Genomic DNA, 15,868 nt, shown 5'->3' with positions numbered 1-15,868 from the left:
CTATGCGATATATAATGCTATATCACTATGATGCATATATATTATACAGTTTCTGAGTTATAGGTATGACAAAACAGAATATGAACCAAGGTGCCTTGAAGTGCTTATTTATTAGACCTCATATATATGTATATATACTGAAGGGCAGAGAGGAGGTGAAGTAATATTTATATAGATAAAGAGCTGTCTGCTCTAGGCTTCTACCAAGCATAAATCTATAGATAGTTCACTGATGGCTGTTCCCACTTTTCTTCCAATAATGTTTCCTTGAAACCTTGCCAGATTTAAGTTCTGGTAAGAGAGAGTTCTGAATTACTTTCTATTGTTCAACATTTTTATGTAGCTTCAAATGTATGCATTTAACAGTGCAGTGAGAAAATATATGGTCCTTGCCCAAAAGAGACAAGCTCTCACAATGAAACAGGTAGAAATGATGCACACAGTTAGAGTGAGAATAGAATTACTTACAGGTCATTTCCTATGTAGTCCAAGTGTGTGTGTCAGGGAGGGTTTAGAAATAGGGAAGTTTAAAGGGAGAGGGGAGCATGGGAGAAGGAATTAATCTGTTGCAAACCACAGTATTGACAACATGGACTACAATACTGATGGGTAGGGAGAACTTCTGAGATTTTCTTGATGTGATACCCACTTTGGTATGCCTCTCCACACTGATGTCCTATTAACACTGAGCCCAGAACCAGAAGAATGAGCTTTTTTATTTGAATTAGCAGAGTAGCTACTACAGGCTGATTTATTCACAGATGTGAATTATACAGGACAGGACATGAATATTTCAGTATCTATGTTAGTGTCCACAGTGTCCATAACAGAATAAATTACATGAACACTAGATGTAGCATTGGCTGTGAGTTTTAGCACTAGGAAACTATTAATTATAACTGTCTGCTATACTGCACTTTATGCATTTTTCTGTGTTCATGGAACTGAAACACAAACCAAAATCAAGTTAAATTTCTACAGCAGAACTTTTGTCTTATTCACTAACTACTGTTCATCCGCTGCTACATATCCAAAGCTGAATTATCTTTCTTATCCTGGGAGTTTGTTCATACCTCCATTAATTTCATACCTTAGAGTAATCTACACCTGGTGTAACTGTGCTGTAGTAGCTGTGAATTCCTTATAACACCTAAATGAGAAAATGACTGAGTTGACCAGAAATTTTTTAATAATAGTAGTTCATGAGATGATACATTTGAGAATTAGTAGTGAAGCAATTTCCTAAGAGAACACTGTTGGTAGAATACCCAGACAGTTTGGAATGTTAACTATCTTGGTAAACTGATATACCTGTAAGGATAATTTGCTACAGCTCTGTTTTTCCAAGATATGATTTTGGTATTTCACATATATTTTCCTTAATTTTGTATTTGGGTAGTATATTTTCACATAGTAGTATTTAATACTTTTAAGAGAGAATAATTCTGTCATACAGCCCAAGTGATTGCCTATTTTAACCAAGCCAGTTCCATCTTTTTCAATATGAATTCAGCAATAGTCTGAGATTATTACTACCTGTCTCACAATGGTGTTTCATCTAAAATAACAGTAGCTTTTTCAAAGCAGGAGAATTTATATTCCAGCCATGATACGCAGACATAATATCCATACACAATAGGAACCAACATTTTTTAGTGTGGCTTATCATCATACCCTTCCCATTTATTTTATAATATCATGTTTCTCACTGTCCCACTAAAGTTATATATAGCATGGCATCTTTAGAGTGGAAGTAAGAGTGTAACAAGTGGCTTAGATTCAGAAAAGCATTATGGCATTCATTGATGGTAAATCTGAATACAAGGATGTTAACTTCATCTAGCAGTCACTTCAGGATCCTTCAGACTTTGCTGACTGTTTTTAAGTATCTTCTAAACTAAATTTTAGAAAAAAAGGATTAAAACTGCATATAGTCAACATGTTTCAAACATATATGACATCTCCTTTGCCTGATGAACTTCATACTACATAGTTAAGAAAAAGTGAGTAGTTGCCAATGCCATCAGGCCTGGACGGGTCACCAGAATCGTGGTAGCCAGATGTTTGATCCACCTGTCTGAATCAAGCTGGTCAGCCAGGGAAATCACCCTACTTCATTTCCACCTTGATCCTCCTGATAGCAGAAGCAGGCTCAACTTGCTATGGGTCTGGTTTATTGTCCTACTCCAGGTGCAGTGAACAAACAGCCTAGTCATTTGCCAGTTGTCCTAACATTTAGTCTTCTAAAAGAAAGCATTTTATCAAAATGAAACTATTTCACACTCATTTGAAGAAACACATTATCATTAGAATTATGTCCAATCTATTGTAATGTAGATTTTTCTCGCTTCACTATTACCTGCCTTCTGAAGCTGCTCAAGACCGAAAGCCTTTGTTTCACTCACAACATGGATATGTTTCTTTTTCCTTTAGTTGTTTCAGTAAAAAGAACAAATAAAAGATTGTTTTCCAGCTAAAAAGTGCTAGACTATGTTCAAAAGCCATTGATATAGTGAATATTTTGAATAAGAAACAAACACAGAGTAAACAGTACAAAGAATAGAAATGGAAAGGTTTTATAAGCAGTTCTGCCCCTTCCTATGCATGTCACCAATTAGAGTTCCTCTCCCCTCTTCTTTTGGTCCATTTGTGATGATTTGGCCCATGATCTCCCTTTAGCCCCACATGAGGCCTGTGTGTTTCTCAGGCTTCTCAGCAGTTTGTCATTTTCTGCATAAAATTCAGACCTCCACCCCTGTGGCCCCTGGGACTTTCTCTAAGCATGCCCAGTTGCTTCCCAGAAGGAGTGAGCTCTCCCTGTCTTTTAAGAGATTATAGTCATTCTTAACACTTTTTATAACACATGCACTCTGAAAATCAGATGAAGGAAAAAAAAAACCCCAAACCTAACCATAGGTCACAATGATTCAAAACACAAATTCATCTAAAATATTTTCAGCTTCTGGGTGATTTGTGTTTTGCACATGATGGACTGAAAGAGATTTCAAAAAATAGATTTACATTTTTGATTAAATTACTCTAAAATTATTTTATTCAGATATTAACATAATCTTAATTGTTTTCATGTTCAAATATTTTTAATTTATTTTGCTGGGTAGTCTCCATAAATAATTTCCCTTAATTCAAAAAACTTCAGAATAATATTCCCTTATGTTTTCCTAAAAGCCACTGCTGGAATGTCTTCAAGGCTCTTCTTTCTAACTCTGAGAAAAGCAAATGTACATGCAGTACTTTCTATTCAATTACTGCATATTTTTTCATGTTATATTCTGTAGTGGTACATTCTGAAAATGTTCCCTCTAGGAGGTTTTCAAAGCTATTGAACAGCATATACTGTGTGGGTTATTTATTGGTTTTGACAAATATTACATTTGCCCAAATAATAATTGTGGAGCAGATGTCTAGAACAAGAAATTCAGATTGAAGTTGGTGAGTGGCTTGGGCTAAAATATCAGGGAATTTTTTAAAAAGTGAAATCAGTTCATTTGTCAAATGTTAACAAATTTTGACTATTCAGATATAAGTTCTTTTCCATTCAAAACATTCTTAATTTGAATGTAAATGTAAATTATTCTGAAGATAGTTTTCAAATGTTTAATCCAAAAGAGATCAGAGTATTTAACACAGGTTTACTTATAATGATACCAGATTAATCTTAATATTATTTTGGTTTTGTTACTGTTTTTTTCTGAAGACAATATTATTCTTTATCTTGAACCTCCTAACTCTTACTCAAAAATCAATACAGGAAGAAAAAAAAAAAAAAAAGGTTCAGCCTGAAACCTTTTTTCATCAAGTTTTAGTCTGATCATGGATCAGCAATAAATTATCTTGCCAGTATTAAGACCCAAAGAGCAAATATTATAGTTTTTTTTTTTTTTTTTTTTAAGGACAGTAGGTCCTACCATTGACATAATCAAAACATTCCCTTTGATGGTAATTGTGAGGTCTAGTGATGGTGTTATCTTCAGGTTTAAAACACCTAAGTATACTGTAGATCCAGATGTAAATCCCTGTAGGACTGAATCAATATTTAACCTTCAAAGGCAGACAGATCAGTTGCTCTTGTGTCATGTTTGGTTTAGACGTTTGAAATGGCAGACCTTTCTGCTCTGTTTGGAGAGTAAAGTTGCAGTGGCCTCATTCTTGAAGGAAAGCAGTTGCTTTTGTCAATACAGTCAACAGACTTCCCAGAATTATGTAGTGGGTTGGGACACATGTTTGTAAAATACCTTGGAATTAAATATTCTCAATCGAATATAAAATATGATTTCTTTGTGTTTATATAAAATTTCCATATATAAACATCCTGGAGCTCAGACGCACTAACAAAAAATGAGATGTGTTTGATATTTGAATTATGTTTTTTGATTTCAGAATCTACCGTTACAATATTTATTCATCTGATAACAACTAATCAGCAGAGGGGAATGAAACTGATTTGTGAAGTAGAAAAATAATTTATTAAAGAAAATTTTTATTATCAGCCTACATTCTGACAAGTGATACTTTGCAGTTCATGTAGACTGTGTTCAGAAATAATACTTTTTAATTGTAATAATGCTTCAAACTCCATATCACAAAAAAAAAACCCAAAACCAAACCAAAACCAAAACCAAAACAAACCTACAAATCTAAATGAATGACTGAGTATGAAATAAATCTCCGAATTTGAATAGTTCCAGGCCTCTATAAATCTGGAATTTGCTGGAAACTTTTCCTCTTTGGATCCCTTTCTAACAGTAATTAATGAACTAAAACAAAATAACTTTAGAAGTCTTCATTTTTATAATCTGTCAGTTTAAAGGCAAATTGATTTGACGAAGCAAAATATATTTTCTGCAGACTAAAAACTTGAAATACAGTACTAATTTTATGAACTTCACATACTGAATAAAGGTTTTAGGAAGATTATTTACGTGGCTAGAGAGCTTCCAGACTGATTATGTTTCACTGGTATATATTTTTCTAATATTAATAAAAAGTATTTTATTTATTATCAAATTAATACATTTGAGGCAATGAAAGGATCCTTCTGGTAAAGCAAATTGAAAACATTTGGAATTCATTCTTATTTCTTATCAACAGGATTTCTGTCTAGTCCCTCAAGCAGACAATCTCCAGTACAACACCATCTGATGCTGTCATTAAATCCTCAGCGTCAGGTTTCCGTAGCAACAGAAAAGCTCTCCCTGCTTCACTGGCTGCCTCTGAAATCCGGAACTAAAACAGTTAATCTTATGTTGTTTTTCTATGGGTTTTTTTCACAGATTTAATTTCAGACCTTCTGTATCTGGAATAAAGTGGTAAGTAGAAGTTAAAGTTTGTGATTATTAAATTATATGGCTGTATTTTAGTTGTTGATGTACATACACACCAGATGGTGGCCTGCTGTATTCATCATCAGATTAGAAAGATAAAGTCTGGGCTATATGTAGGCCTACGCATGCGCTTATAAGTTTAATTTGTAAAGCATAATAGGTTACAGGGTCTTTAGTGCTTATTTAAGATAGCAAAGCTTGAAAAGTTTTTCTTATATTTGATTATAAATTTGACAGAATGAACATATTTCCAAGATGTTTGAAGTTAATTTTGATATTACTGCCTTCACACTGTTATCCCTCTCCAGTAGCAAGCGATATGCAAGTTACATAGAGTACACCTGGTTTAAGTGTTACTGTTCATGGAAAGAACCACTGTAATTAACTCAAAATACATAATAATAATTAAAAACTATGACCAGAACTCATGTATGATTTTCATGCAGAAAAAATGCAAAATGCTTCTGAATGTGATTTAGACACTGTTTGTACTTACTAGCATATTCTAAATAAGAGCTTTCTGTTGTTCACTGAAAAGATAATTTCTTTCATTTCTAAGACAGCCAAATTTTCCTAAAGCTAGTAGAAAGTCTACCTAGATAGCATGGAGAGCTCCCAGATCAGTGGAATTCTGAGTTTCATTTTAGTAATTATCTATTCTTCTCATTATATTTTTATGATCTTATTTTGTTGTTGCAATTTATAATATGAATGATGTTTTAAAGGAATTTTACTTTGATATAGGATACATTTTTTGGAAGTAATATTTATTAAAAATGTAGTTGACACATTTTCAAAAACACCTTCATAAATAAGCCTGAACTACTGTCATTTCTTGCTGTACAAAACTTGGTTAAGTTAATCATTAAAAGTTATGATATATGTTGAATAAAACAGTTGTGACTATGACCTTATTAATTAATTAAACCAAGAGATTGTGCCTTTAGGCTTCTGAAGATCGGAAGAAAAGAGCAGTGCTTTGATATAATAAGCATTTTTGTTTACACATTTATGAGAATATATTTTGATATTTATTTTAATGGGATGGGACATCACTAAGAGGAAAAGATACTGTAGCAAGTATCAAGAATTCTCACAGAATCAGTATTTTTTTTGCCTTTTTGTGAAGCATCTCCAGTGATGACTTCTAGATATATTTACTTTGTAATAAAATCATACCATTATATATTATACTGATCTTTATATAACTGTAAAAGTTATTTAAATTATAGCTATAATTTCATGTTTCATTTTTAAGTAATTTGATAAATAATAGTAAGAAGTCTTTAAGCAATTTCATTAAAATACTATGTTCATCTAAGTAAGGGTTAAACCTCGTTTCTGAAGTAACCAGGACAATTGTCTAAGTGCCTTTTCCAAGAAATATCAGTGGTAGCTCGCCTTTGCTAAGAAATGGTCTGATATGAGAGAGATTGGATAATCATGTGAAAGACATGTAAATATTTACTGAAAATATGTTACATAGATAGAATATCTTTTTAACATGACATACCTGAAATGTTTTAAACATAAGAAGACACATGCACCTTCTTTATACATGGTGGTATTTTAGGTTATCTAGGTAATAGCATTGTATAACAAAAACGTCACTTGGTTTTTATACATCTGACAAGAGGAGTTAAATAAATCCACCAGAGGAGTTTGTGCATTGAGGTATCTAGTTAGTCCATTTTCCAGGAAAGGGAGCAGGCAATCAGCAGACCCTTGACTACACAGTATTTTGTTAGCAGCAGCATTGAACTGATTTGAAGATGAACAGGGAATGGAAAAAGTCTACACTTGTCGTCAAACTTTTGGCACAGATCGTTCTTGTGCAATGATATGAAGAGAGTAATGGGAAAGCATAAAAATACCCACACATCTGGACCACACATAGGTCATTGCAAATGGCACACAGTGCTATGCATCGCAACCTAGTTGTGCGCAGGCACACAGTGCAGGGCAGCACTCTGGACCCACCACGCTAAGCAGAACGAATTTAGAACTTAGAACTCAGGCCACACTTTTACTGATTTTCAGTAATTTTCTTAATCAACTGTTTCTTTTAAATACATTTTACTTTCTTCAAAATGGAGTTGGTAGTTTTCTACTGCATTAGTGACGTATCAATAGAGTAATCAATGTTTTGATAATAAAATTTTTAGATATTTTGATAATACAATTACTAGAGCTTTATAAGTGCCTAGTCAGACCTTGGATCATTTTCCTGTAAACAAAAAGCAACCAATCCTGTCCAAAAAAAGTGTTCCTGGAGAAACAATTTTGCTCATGGGAACACAGTTGAGTATTTAAGACTAAATGGAGGCAGAAATTGTTTAGTCCATAGTAAATCTCTTGGCCTGGATAAATAAAAAAAGGGAGTTTATCTGCATCTTAAGTTTCCCTCTCTCATTGGTATTCTTAATAATATTAACTATTTAGTAATTTTTTACTTTAGATTATAAACAGATAATCCAGCTAAAAATAATTGTGAGCAAATTTTAGCAAATCATGAACATATTTGCCAAATTTGGGATCATTTTTTTAAATTCTTGTATTCACTTACATTGCAGAAAGTGTGCGGACATTTGCACACAGGTTCATCCATGTTTTTCCTCCACTTCTCATTCTTTATACACATTCCCAAATACTGTCAGTGAGCTTTTACATGAATAGGGGAAAAAAAAAAAAAAAAAAGAAAGAAAAAAAAAGACTCCCTCCACTGTAAAAATGCTATATAAAGAATGTTAAAAACTAAATAATATCGTATTTTGCAAACATAAAACTAGACAATTTGCATTCCCAAGACCATTTGGGAGAGTTGATTTTCTTTCTGGTGTCATACATTGTCTTGATTTGTGGTTTCTGATTACTGTTTTTTCATAAACATTTGGTAGATAGAGAGAAGACTTGCAAGGAAATAAGATTTGTTACAGAGTGCATATGCTGACAGGAACTGTGTTAGATGCAGCAAAGTGATGATTTCATGTCTATACTGATGCATTTTGTTACTATCTCCTCATTCTGTCAGTTTAGCATCCCTTCTCTTGTGCCAGTCGAATTAGTCACATCTGACCCCCAAATTCCTTAGGCTCATTTAGCTATTCACAGTTAATAAAGAAAGAAAAATAACATTATCGGTTTCACCAGTCAAAAACATTTCTCTGGAAGTGATGCTTATGATGAAACAAAATATAGAATAACAGCATTTTCTATACTAACTTGCGAGCCTTTAGTTATTTTATTTAAAAAAAAAAATATTCTAAAGTTAACAAATCAAGCGGACAGTTGATCAATGTCAAATTTACTGAAAGCTGCCTGTGCAGATAGAATGCCAGATTAGATCATAATCTGTCATTCAAATTGCTGATGACCATGAATATATTGCTATGCAAGCCTTGGACAAGAGTTGTAGTAAAAGTCACCTTCATCCCAAAATGTATGTAACTCAAATAACATACTAAAGTGTGAAAGTTATTTGAGGTTATTAAAGATTTCCAGGGAACATGATGAAGAAGGTGTTATTAGCTATAAATATATCTTGAACATCGCATTTCTGGATCAGTCCAATTATTGAAGCAATTTATAAATCATAATAACTATTTATTAAAGCAAAAGAGACAAAGATTCATTTTTTTCTATAAACTTTATTCATTGATGAAAGCTGTAAAAGATCCTGGCATACTTTACATTGTCAAACGGCTGCTTTGTCTGTAGGTCCCTTCTGATCCCCCAATTTTTTACTAGCTTTTCTAATTTTGCATGACTCCCAGATAATGCATTTCTTTGGAAATCTTCCTTTGGAAGATAGTAGCTGCCATTTTTTTACACATCAATACTACAAAACTTAAGTAGGGTAAATATGCTATGCAGCTTGAAAGCGGTGGTTGGGTAAAGCTGCTCACATATATAGTTGCAAGGTTGGACTCTCTGGCCTCTTTTTTTTCATTAGATGCTCATAGACTTTGTTCTCTTTGTATCTTCAAGGACCTATAGTTGCTTCACAGATTGAGTGATGCTTCTTGTGTGACTAAAAACATATATATAGGTCATTGATGGAGTATATGTATTAAAAATTCCTAGGTAAAGGAATGTTACACATGTGTCTTTCCCTTCTTGGGTGTTTATATATATATATATATATATATATATATAAAGGAAAGAACTCAAGTGGGAAATGAGAGTTATGTAGCTTACCCTTCATAGGAAGAGGGAAATTAAAGTGCCTGGAAGATTTTAATGTCACAAAACAATTAGTTCCTTCCAGGATAGGCATAAATTTTGAAATTGTGCAGCTGTTTATCATCCACTATAGTCAAGAGATTAACATGGATTTCCATGAAAGCCTCCTTCTTCTTACAAGGTTTAAGCTACTTGCACTTTCCTGGGGAGGGCCTTAGCCTGTAATTCATATAGTTACACTTTTTTGGGTTTGTTCACTGAATTGTTACATATTTTATACAATTTAGGTTAGCTTTAATGAGATACTGAGTAAAACCTCAATTCCTGGTATTTAATGAACTTTCCAAGCATGGTGAACATTTAGAAAATACTTGAGCTACTTAGGCTAAAAGGTTGTTTTTCTTCCTAAATGCTAGCTTCATGAAATAGCATCTAACTTGAAACTCTTGAAGTAGAATTTATATATTCAGTCTTAAGATGGTCACAATTTGCATTTTGTCCTGGGAAGAAAAACAAAAGATTTGTTTCCATTCATATCAATGAATGAATCCAAAGAAATGGTCAGTGATTTATTTTCTTTTAATCTATACAAACTGATTTCTCCACTCCTTCCATGCTTATGTTAAGCTATTAAACCAAAAGTCTAATATTCCTCCAGTCTTATTTAACTACATATGTTACCAGGGAATTTTTAATCTTTATTAATACAATACTTGTGAAATGTTTAAATCTCTAAGTAATTTTATTTTTGCAGACTGCCAGTGAAATCAGCATTGATGCTTATATGTCTATGATGTGGAAAATTGTACTGCCATATAATACTGAACAGAAGTGTAAACATGACATCAATGTTAGTATTATCAAAATGCTATCTCTTCCATTGTGATTTTTTTTTCCACAAAGTCTTAACTTTGAAAGTGCTTTTGATTGTTTTGCAATATGTCAAAATAAATAGAAGTCATCATCATATAAATGTCATATAAAAAATGGGAAATTTCAAGAGACAAAGTTTCTAAAGCAAAAAGTTTGATTCAAAAAAATCCTTTCTGATGTGGAATTTAAATAGAAGCAGATCAACTCTATAATTAACAATGAATTAAAGAGAACAGACTAGAAGGAATATTATGCTCTTACATATGATGCAAGTATTCAAGCAGTGATGTATTATTATCTTTTATGCTGAAAATTGGAAAGGGAGATGAGAATTGCAAAATTCTTTAATAGATTGTTGAGCATAAATGCTTGTGATAGAATTCAAGATTGTAACTTTTCAAATGAAAGACAGAAGGGTTGCCTTAAAGTATCTTGACAGGGATGTTTCATATTTGTGAAATGTTTTTCAAATAATGTAAGCATAACATTTAAACTGATATGCAGAAACTAAAGCTGCAAGATGGAAACTAGGAAAAAAGAAGTTGAAGCAATGGAGTTTCCACTACCTGATATCCACCACAAGACTGGATTTTTTCTACAAAGCATGACTTTGTCAAATATAAGTACATAGTGAAATGTAAGGGCTAATGATGTGTAAGAGATCAGATGAGAATATCTGTTTCTTTGAAAAGTTTTTCACACATAGAAGAAAAATTATTTCTGTGGGTAAAAAGGGAAAGAATCTATGTAATTTATAGTATCTTCTTCATTTTTATATATTTGGAGTCTTTTTTTTTTTTTTTTTTTTTTTTTTTCAGATAAGGCCAGTTTCAGTGTACACTGATAATAATTCAAAGTTACAATAAAATCTGGTTCATACTTTAAAAGTACTGCTCAGGCACAAAAAAAAAGGATTCATGGGAGAAGTGCCACTGATAGAACTTGTCTGAAGTAGAGCTCTGAACATAGACACCCAAATTCTGTCTGGTCTTCCTCATAGCTCTGAAATGGGAAACATACGTGGTTACAGTGAATATTTATTTCTCACATTGCAACACAGCAGTTTGTCAAAGGAAATTTGGAAGAGTACTGGGCATGGTGTATAAAATTCCAGGCATTCTGCCTCTTTGTGTCTCTGGCCACATTGGCCAGCAAGCTTCAGTCCAACACAGCAAGTAGCATGGCCCAACTGGAGGGGATCTTGACAGCAAGACCATTCGTGCAGAAGGCTTAGTATCCACATTACTCATTGCAGGATCTTTATTTTGGATTAACTCTGGTTTCTACCTGGGGACTTGAATGCCTGTTAGCAGCTGGATTTATTAGATACACATCAGGAGTGCATGTGCTGGTTTAATTTAATTTGAAGAGAATCTTATTCGTGTGCTATGTAATGTGATCTGAAGCAGTGTAAGTGGGGACAATCAGGATATTCACTTAAAACACACATTCCTGATCCAAATGAAAACACTGTGTAGCACAGCTTCTCCTTTAGCTATAGATTTAACCCTGTATTTTCCTATTTCTTTATGCACTACTGTGTGTTTGAAAAAAAAAAGTGTTTTTAAAACCAAAATCAAGAGCTGAGCAGTCTTTTTTACTGAGTAGCATATCATTCTGTTAAATCTATGTTTCTTTGGGGGATTTTTTTGTTGAAATTCCATTTCCAGAGCTGCAGGGAGACATTCTGGAGCCTATTAGTTGTTCCCCTGCTTCCCCCTTCTTGAGCCTGGTCACCCCACTGTCATGAACTTGTGGCTAGATAACAGTTACAGGCAGCAGAAGTCACATATTTGCCCTTAGTACATTACTCTCACCCTGTATTTGTTGCAGTTTTGTCCATAGGGATAAAGGTTTAGGAAAACAGTAAGAAAAGGAGAGAAATTAAAACTAGGAAAAGTACATATATTACCACACGTTTACAATTTCCTTCTTTTGGCATCTCATGCTTTGCTGTTCAGTTTTGTTCTGTGTAATACAGCATGCTTGGGAAAGGTTATGAAATCCATAGGAGTCAGATGCCTGCACATCTTTGCAAAATGTGAGGACAAAGATTTCCTAGAAAAATATTTATTCTAAAAGAAATATCCCTTGTCATTGCATAAGGACATCAGCTTTGGCTTCTATAATGGCCTCTATATTTATCAGACTAATCTCAATTTTTTGTTGTCTGTGGGAGGGGGGGTTAAACTCAGTGAAAATGTAGATTTTAATGAGAAAGACAGCTCTTCTCATTGTTTCTCTCTCTGGTGAGCAGCACTAGCCTATGTTCACTTTAGGTAAAAACCTAATTGGACAGTTTCCTGACATTTTGCATGTCATACAGTAGCTCATATGTAATGTTATGGAACAGAATTTCTTTTCTGTTCCTGATGCTTTACAGTATGTTTGTTCTTTTAGAGATAAATGATGTATTGCTGAAAGCACAGTAGTGATTTATACTAGTGTACATATAATAAAGATACCTTTAGGACATTTCATCATTAAAAGTGTATGTCCTTATCATTGTACAACTACATGGGTGAATCACTTTCTGTTACAATCTATAGTCTTCCCACTTGTCACCTAGGAAATAATTAATTTTCATTCATTGTCAGATTTTTGCATCTCTACAGGCTGGATCTATGTAGTGAAAATTAAACAGTGATTTATAGCATAAAGGGGAAAATTATTAGAACATTATGACCTTGTCGCAGTCTTGAATTGTCCTCATTTTTAAAATAGATGATAATATTACTTTTTATCCTAAGAGACAACTGATGCTTCTGGTATTGCACCCTGAAACACTGAGGTGCTTATCACACTTCATTTGTGGTAAAAGCCTTAAAGTAAACAAAATGCAATAAAACTCTATCTTCATTATTTGCTCTTAAATGTTATCTCTCCTTCTATAATGACAAGTGCAACATACCAACATCTTACAGTCTTGAATATATTGATTTTCAGATTATCTTAACTGAAATATTATGAACTGTTTTTAAAAACCATTAGCTGTATGTAAAGATGAAGAACCTACATGCTGCGTACACAAAGGCTAGGATGTAATGGTGAATTAGGCTAGCTTTCCTTAGTCCTGTGGGATGCACATTTGTCTAAACAAGAAAAAAAAGGATTTTCAGCTTCAATTTTTGAAGCAATATTTGGATGATCATAGAAGTAATGGTGTATTTTGTCATGTTTTTCTGTTCTGCATTTCAATTGCTTTATTTCAAGCTAATATCAGCCTAACTCAGTTGTGAACCACCGCCAGCAAGTTTTTTGAATTTAGCCCATTGGTGTTAATGCATCCTAAATAGCCAGTACTGCAGTATGACTAAACTAGTTAATGGTAATGCTCATTGACCAATATTACACAGCCTAAAAGCCCATGACTACAACATAAAGGATTCTTGATATGCCAATTAATTTCTCTAAATTGCAGAACTTTTATCTTCCAGGTTGACAAAAGACTATGGTATGTTACTGACATAATGTTAGCCACTGTAATAATTTAGTACATTATTTCTTTTTATTTCAAGGAAATATTGTTGTCTATTACCCTAATTGACAAAACATCTAATTAAAATAAACAAAAATTATCTTCAGGCTTACTTTGTAACATAGCACAAGTAGCATCCTTAATAACAAGTGAGAGAAGAGACTGAAAAACAACATGTTGGAAAAAGCAAAGCTTTTTAAAAAATGAGACTTGCAGGATGGACTGAGCATCTATCCTTTTGATCTAGTGCAAAAATTTTCATCTCAACATGAAAACAGAGGATCTTTGCCAAACATGTCAATTTGGCCAAGCTCTGCTTTTCATCCCTACTCCCCTTCTTGTTTAGCTAAATTAAAAGACTTGATTTCTTGCCTGTTTATTAATTTGCATGAGTAGCAGCCTTTATCACTTACAATACAATCTCTGCATGATGATTCACTGTGTTGAAGGAAGCACAGATCTGCTTTCTATTTTGTGCCTGATAATGTCCAAGCAGTCACTTCCCTTATGGCATTTGAAGGGGACAGCAGATGACAATTTCAGGAGCATTAAGAGAGTGGGTTTAATTTTGTACCCTGTCAAATCCTTGCAATAATCTTTATCACAAGAAAAATTCATGTGGTACGATTTCCTTTTCTCATTACAATTATTGTCATAAGAATGAGAACCAGTATGTAATTGACCAGAGTAGTTATGCAGTGTAAGAGACTACCACACCACTGTAAACTTAACAGCATTTTCGGAAAACTTCCATGAATCCACCCATTTCTAAGAGCAAATGTTGTGACTGATTAGCAGACCAAACTGCCCACTGCTGAAAGGGTTGAGATAACACTTTTGGCTATTCCCCACCACAACCCCCCAAAGTCATAATGTACAATTGAAACTGTTATGTGTTCTTAGCATCCTGCCAAGAACAAATCAGTTTGACCAAGTGCTGGCCCACAGCTGGATGGCTGCCTGAAGTAACAAAACAATCATGCCATACTAAAGTGCCTCACGCATTAAGTCAGACACAGTGTGATACGAGGATTGCACACAAAATTAATAACAAAGAGACAAAGCAAGTCTTGTAATCACGTCAGGACACTGAATTACATACTTACCTTTTAGGATTTTTTTTTTTAATTGAAAAGTCCTTTTTACAATATGTTTTAATTGCATATTTATATGATGTGTTACTGGCAGTATCTCATGGTGACATGAAAGCTGAAAAAATATATCAATGGCAGTCCATTCCTATATCAGATGCAAGTTCGACACAGTGAATTGGAGGTGTTAGTACTACGCTCACATCACTCCACTTGGTGTAGTCTTCATTTTATGTCTCCTTGCTTTTATGAAATCTGCTTTTTTTTGTTGTGTACATCTTTTTGAGACTAATTCAAAGAGGATCTATGTGCTTCTGGCCCTCTAAGAATGGTAGAACTTGAGCTCAAGGTGTAAACTGTTTAGATCTGGCTCATCAGCAGGATGGCAATCATCTTGTATACTTGCACAAGCCGTATTCTTATACTTTAGACAACATATAGTATTAGAGGCTGCAAAATAATGCTATTTTTTGCCATCTGAAGGTCTGTTTTGTTTCTTACACAACTGCAGCGAAAGTTAAAGCAATTGTGAGATTCAGTAACAAAAACCAGGGCAGAGAGCAACTAACAATCTGTGAGATATTGTCACCAGTGAAACCGGACATCATTTGCATGCCATTTTTATGAACAGTCTTTTCAGAAGTTGTTAAACAGACAGAAAGCATAGTTTTTACCAGTGGCAGACAGACTCTGAAACAGTGATCTACAATATCCCCAAATTAAATAATTACCTGAGTTGTGCTGTACCAAAGATGCATGCATTGCCATTCTTCTTGTTACTATGGAATATTTCTCTAACCTTTCAGGAAGGCCATATTGCAACAGTATTATGTAGACAGATTTTTGCAGAAGACTTTCTGAAATATAGCTATATATAAAAAAAAAAAAAAAAAAAAAAAAAC

At 33.6% G+C, this 15,868-nt stretch overlaps 1 protein-coding gene across 2 annotated transcripts in view; it reads left to right on the top strand.

Moving 5' to 3' along the window:
• The first annotated feature begins 5,198 nt into the window (after nt 1-5,198).
• EYS (eyes shut homolog) overlaps nt 5,199-15,868 on the top strand; it is a 1,023,641-nt gene continuing 1,012,971 nt past the window's right edge. For both annotated transcript variants that reach the window (XM_026844748.1, XM_026844747.1), the window contains exon 1: nt 5,199-5,327. The gene's annotated coding sequence lies outside the window, so the exon portion shown is untranslated. The remainder of the gene's footprint in view (nt 5,328-15,868) is intronic.

Source organism: Athene cunicularia (genome assembly GCF_003259725.1).
Source record: "Athene cunicularia isolate RWA chromosome 3 unlocalized genomic scaffold, athCun1 chr3_part1, whole genome shotgun sequence".
Lineage (NCBI taxonomy): Eukaryota > Metazoa > Chordata > Aves > Strigiformes > Strigidae > Athene > Athene cunicularia.
The sequence above is the reverse complement of the archived record's forward strand: the minus strand, read 5'-3'. Positions and strand labels throughout refer to the sequence as shown.